Source organism: Palaemon carinicauda, chromosome 38, assembly GCF_036898095.1.
Source record: "Palaemon carinicauda isolate YSFRI2023 chromosome 38, ASM3689809v2, whole genome shotgun sequence".
Classification (NCBI taxonomy): Eukaryota; Metazoa; Arthropoda; class Malacostraca; order Decapoda; family Palaemonidae; genus Palaemon; species Palaemon carinicauda.
The window spans coordinates 25,288,416-25,294,691 of record NC_090762.1 but is presented as its reverse complement, the minus strand read 5'-3'; the positions used below and the strand labels follow the sequence as shown (position 1 = coordinate 25,294,691).

Here is a 6,276-nt window from a genome sequence, read left to right as displayed (position 1 = left end):
GTCCCACGAGCCACCCGTTGAGATACTAACGCTAGAGTTATTGGGTCCTTTGACTGCCCAGACAGTACTTCATTGGATCCCTCTCTCGCTGGTTACGGATAATTTTGTCTTTGCCTACACCTGCACCGAATAGTCTGGCCTATTCTTACCACATTCTCTGTCCTCATACACCTGACAACACTGAGATTACCAAGCAATTCGTGCAAGGGGTTAACTACTGCTGTGAAATTGTTCATTGGCTACTTTCCTCTTGGTAAGGGTAGAAGAGACTCTCTAGATATGGTAAGCAGCTCTTCTAGGATAAGGATACTCCAAAATCAAGCCATTGTTGTCTGGTCTTGTATAGTGCCACAGCCTCTGTATCATGGCCCTCTACCGTCTTGGATTAGAGTTCACTTGCATGGGGTTACACTCAGGCATGCTGTTCTTTCTTATTTTTCTTCCTCTTGTTTTTTTGAAGTTTTTATTTGTGAAGGCTTTAATTTAATGTTGTTAATGTTCTTGAAATATTTTATTTTGATGTTTATTCCTCTCTTGTAGTTTATTTATTTCCTTGCTTTCTCTCCTCACTGGGTTATTTTCCCCTGTTGAAGCCCTTGCGCTTATAGCATCCAGCTTTTCTAACTATGGTTATATTCTAACTAGTAATGATAATAATAATTACTAACCTCCAAATTTTGCTTTTAAGTATATTTTTTACAATTTTTTTTTTTTTTCTTACCCCTTCACCACTGCTACGTATATGTGTAAGCATTTTACCATTCAGTAAGAAGGTAGATCTATCAGAACAAGAGCAGGATAAAGAAAACTATAAACAAACAAAGAAAGAAGCAAGAAGACCAGTAGCAAAGGCAAAGGTAGAGACATTAAATGAAGTCTATAAAGAGATGGAAACACCAGAAGGAGAGAAGAAAATACAGTGATGCCTCAGCATACTAAACTAATCCGTTCAGGATACGGTTTCGTGTGCTGATTTTTTCGTATCCTGAGTCGCATTTTACATGTAAATAGCCTAATCCTTTCCAAGCCTTACGAAAAGACACCTTTTCTTTCATAACACGCTAAACTGTAGTAATAAACATGCAATGCAGCCATTTCTATCATTCAATAATTAACCCAACCATTAAAAACAGCCTAATCCATTCCAGAAACCACCTTGAGATTATTCAATAATGTAGTTATAGCCTAGTTATCCCCTCCAAGCCCTAAGAAAACGGTCTGTTTTCTTTACTACTGTATAAAAGTTACGGTACTGTATGTAAAGCATTTGGATCAGTGAAGGTGTATTGTTACTTGTACACCTAAATTAAGGGTTGATACCCTGAAAAAAAAGGTATTGTACTCTCGGCGACGAGTTGGGATCTCGTAAGCTTTTCGTATCCTGAAATTTTTTTCGTATACTGGGGCATAAAAATCTTTGTATCGCTTTTCGTACCCTGAATTTTTCGTAAGCAGAAACTTTCTTATCCAGAGGTATCACTGTATTATGAATTGCTAAGGTCCGAGATGCTGCATCTAAAGACCTGACACAGATAAAGCAAATAAAAGATGGCAATGGTATAGTTCTAGCAAAAGAGAATGAAATTAAAAGACGTTGGGAAACTTATTTTGAAGGACTATTGAATGAGGAGAACCCAAGAACAGTATTTGAAGATGGACTCCCAAATGAGACAGTTACCATAGGAGTGACTAGAAGAGAAGTAGAACAAGCAGTAAAGAAGATGAAAAATAGTTAAGCTGCAGGACCGGATAATATACTAGTAGAGGTATGGAAGAGTCTTGGAGAGGAAGGCATAGATATCTTGTGGGACCTGACGCAGAAGATCTTCAATCAGGAAAAGATGCCAGAGGAATGGAGAAGAAGCCTAATCATTCCCATATATAAGGGGAAGGGAGACATCCAGGAATGTAGCAACTACAGAGGCATAAAGCTGATAAGCCATACTATGAAAATATGGGAGAAGATCATTGAGAAGAGACTCAGAGATGAAACAACAATTGGTGAGGAACAATTTGGATTCATGCCTGGAAGAGGGACTGTAGAAGCAATATTTGCTTTGAGGCAGACGATACAAAAACATCGGGAGAAACAGAAAGGATTATATATGGTCTTTATTGACATGAAGAAGGCATACAATCGAGTACCACGTTAGGAGCTGTGGAGATGTATGAGAAAAAAGGGAGTCCCTGAAAAATACGGAAGAATCACCCAAGATATGTATGAAAGGGCAGAAGCAAATGTTAAGAGCAGTATAGGCCTAACAGAAAGTTTCCCAGTAAATGTGGGACTACATCAGGGGTTTGCATTGAGCCTTTACCTATTTGATCTGGTCATGGATGTAGTAACACAAGGTATTAGAGATCAGACTCCTTGGTGTATGTATTTTACTGATGATGTTATACTGTATAGCACTAGGCGAGAGGTAGTAGAAGAGAAACTGGAGGAGTGGAGAAGAGAAATGGAAAATAGGGGATTGAAGATGAGCAGGAAAAAGACAGTATTTGAGATTGAAAAATGGTAAGAATGGGGAAGTTAGTTTACAAGGAGAGAGATTAAAAAAGAGTTGAAAATTTCAAGTATTTAGGATCAACAGATGTAGAGGATGGTGATCTGGGGCAGAAATAAACCACAGAATACAAGCAGGATGAAAGAATTGGAAAAAAAGTGTGTAGAATACTATGCAACAGGAAAATAGGGGTTAAGTTGAAAGGTAAAGTACACAGGATAGTTGTGAGACCGGCAATGATATATGGAGCGGAGACATGGGCAATAAAGAAGACAGATGAGAAGAAGATGGATGTGGCAGAGATGAGAATGTTGAGATGAATGTGTGGGGTGACAAGAAGAGATAAGATACGGAATGAGGTAATTAGGGGTACCACAGGAGTTAAAAAACTATCAGATAAGATCCAAGAAAGTAGATTTAGGTGGTATGGTCATGTCATGAGAAGAGATGAACAGTATATTGGGAGGAGAATGATGGAAATGGAGGTACAGGGAATGAGAAGGAGAGGGAGACAAAAGCGGTGGGTGGACTGTACTAAGGATGACCTTCGATCAAAGGGATTAACCAGTGATGAAGTGTGGGACAGAGGTAGATGGAGAAAGCTGACCAAAAACATCGACCCCACATAGAAGTGGGAAAAGATGTAGACAAAGAATAAGAAGAAGAGGAAAGAGAAGCAACATATACGTCTGCGTAAATTTTTTGTTGCTAGACAAGCAAAGCAGTTTTTATACATTGGGAGGTGTTTAAAGCAAGGTAATGCTTACCCGAGAGTTGCTGAAGCTCCAGCCACTATCCATTTCGGCATATAAATATCTGATGGTTGTCGTGACATCGTTTTCATGTGAGGTATGGGGAGGGCTTTCTTGAATACTTAGCCAGTGTTCCTTAGTGTTATTAAAGTTATTAAAAATGTTATTGAAATGATTATTGTTGAAATTTTTAAACTTACTATTAGAATTATCAAAATCATTATATCTATCAAAATTATAATTATTAAAATTATCAAAATTATTATAATTAAGACTATCAAACTAAATATTATTATTAAAATTATCAAACTGAACATTATTGAAATTATGATTCTAAAACTCTAAGGATTATCAAAGTTTTATGAGTAAACATTGATATAGAATTCTAAACAATTTTCTTTTTTTTTCTTGTCATATTTCACATTATTTTTTGTGCATGTGTGATGATAGTGCTTTTATATTAGGGTCTGAGTATCTGCCAGGTAGCTCAGATGAGGATTACAATGGTAGTGATGAAAGTTTTATATATTATTATTTTTTATTCGTACAGATGAAAATAATACGCTATATATAAGGATATTCTTTCGGCGAAGCTGAAAGACGAGTCATGATAATTTTAGCGAGGGATAACCACCCCAACCGCTAGTTAGCTGGATGGGGGTTAGGGGTAGCCGACTACCCCGCTCACTCACACACCTGGGCCGAGCAGTCACTTTTCTTTTTTGGCTCGTTAGAGGAAGGTCATACTGCTACTCTCTCCTGCTATAGACTTGCTATTAAATAATACTGTTCTTTTTCTGTCAGACATGTGCTTGATTTTCTGCTTGGAAACCCCATGCGTACCTGTCCTTGTCCCGAAGGCTGCTTCTGCGGTACCTTCATGTCTGCCGTAGATACTAACCCCCACTGGTTGTGTCCGGCTTGCCGGTGCTGCCGGTGTTCCTCGGACGACACCTGTGCTGAGTGGAGGGAGTGGTCTGCCTACCATTGTGAGAGGTTCAGGAGATGGAAAAAGAAGAAGACTAAGCCCGATTTTTCGCCTTCTGGGTCATCATCGAAGAATAAGAAGATGCTGTCTTCTCCTTTGACCCCCAATATCTTCCCAAAGCTGCTCCTCCACTGGTCCTCTCTGGGGAACGGCTGAGTAGCAGCGCTGCCCTGGTTACTCCAGATCAACCCCGTAGTTCAAGTGTCGGTACCAACTCCCCTAGCAAGTGGGTCCTGCCCCTTCCTCCAGGGAGCGCCTGCTCAATATCTGACATCTTTTTGGCCATCATTGGGGGGGGGGGGGGGGCAGGTGCTGCTGTCCGTCGGTCGGACTTCTGGTCCCCCATGATGGACACAGAAGACGTTTCAATTCCACCATGGGCGGTGGAGGAGCAAAGTCTGAGGCAAGTTCCCTCTCTGGGGGAACACAGCTTGTCTGTGAGAGAGAACCGCTTGTGGTCAGCGGTCTCCTTACGCCTATGCAGCTCCCCCCCCCAAGGGCAGGGGCAGAGCTTGGTCCAAGGTGATGTTCTCCTTTGAGAGAACAAACCTCCCCCCTAGAGAGGAAGCTTCTGAGCTTCTTGGGCATGAGCTGTCTCCCCCTTGGGAGGTTTTTACTGGACGTTTCCCTTCAGGGGTCCGTCGGGTGGAGGAGTTTCTGACCCCTTGTCATTCCGGGCGTGCTCCTCCCCCAGCAGTAAGGAGACGCTTCCTTGAACCTTTGTGTTCAGGTTCATGATGTTTCTTCAGATTCTTGTGATAGTCTTGCATGGGGCTTGTATGACCCTGAGCCTCCGGACTCCCGTTGCATTGAGTCTTCTTGCTGGCGTTACCCAGAGCTTTCTGGCTCTGGTTATCTTAAGCATTCAGGTTCTCTTAGCCTTGGATCTTCGTGATCTTGTCATGCTGGCAATGTGTAGGTTCATTGAGGGATATAGCTCCAAATTTATACTTACATGGTCAAGTCCCATTGCTAAATTCTATGTTAGAACCAATTGCCCAGGCCGTCATCCTTTAATGATCCCGAGGTGTCAGGGCTCCATCTAAACAGCTCATGCGTTGCGGAGAGGGACACCCCGGGAATGTCTCCAGCCAGTTGTTTTATGGTGAGTCATGTATGTAGAGAGCATAGGGTTTGTCTATAGTTCCCGAACAAATGACAAATTTGGAATAATTTGTATTTTTCCTAACTATGCAAACATGAAGCTCTTTACATATATGGTCCCCCCCATCATCTGCCCCCAGAAGTCCTGCTGCAATTGCAAAGTGACTGTGTTTACTAGTGCTAGTGTGAGTGGGGTGGGGATTTACCCCTTCTTCCTCCCCTCTCGCTAACTAGTGGAGGGTAGTTACACCTTGCAAAATCTTAGCGGGTGGTTTTCAGCTAGTGCCAAAATGATATTACTATGTAAAGAACGTCAGGTTTGTATAATTAGGAAAAATTAAAGTTATTCCAAATTTAACATATTATTTTGCTTCCAGAGAAGATTAGTTTTACATTAGGCTCAGAACACAGCATGAATATTGCATAGTCATTTCTTTTGTTATGTAAGATAGTAAAGTAAGTGAAACAAAGTGAGAGAAGGGGTGTATTCAGTTTTCATGGATAAATGTTTAAAGAAAATACCATGCAAGTAAATGTAGATGTAGGCATAGAAAACATGTACATTAAGTCTGAAGAAAATTTTGCATAAGAAAAATGTGTTAAACAGTCTTAAATAGGTACCTTAGTTCAAGTAGTACCTTGAGGGATTCTTTTTGTATGTATTCATCCCTGTCGTTGTTTACTTATTTGTTTGAGATCAACTTTACACAAAAACTGCGGTATAGATTTTGACCAAACTTGGTAGTCATGTTGGGTATGACCCAAGGATGAATCTGTAACATTTTGGGTAAACCACATCAAATTATACAAGTACACAGCAATTCTTTAAAAAGAAATGCAAGTAACTGGCAAATATTTTGTTAGTTTATGATTAGTTTGTGAACAACATTACACAAAAACTATTGAATCAATTTCAATGAGACAT

General features: G+C 40.4%; 1 protein-coding gene across 1 annotated transcript in view; it reads left to right on the top strand.

Moving 5' to 3' along the window:
* LOC137630483 (gamma-tubulin complex component 5-like) overlaps window positions 1-6,276 on the top strand; it is a 181,071-nt gene that overhangs the window by 143,005 nt on the left and 31,790 nt on the right. The gene's annotated exons all lie outside the window — the stretch shown is intronic.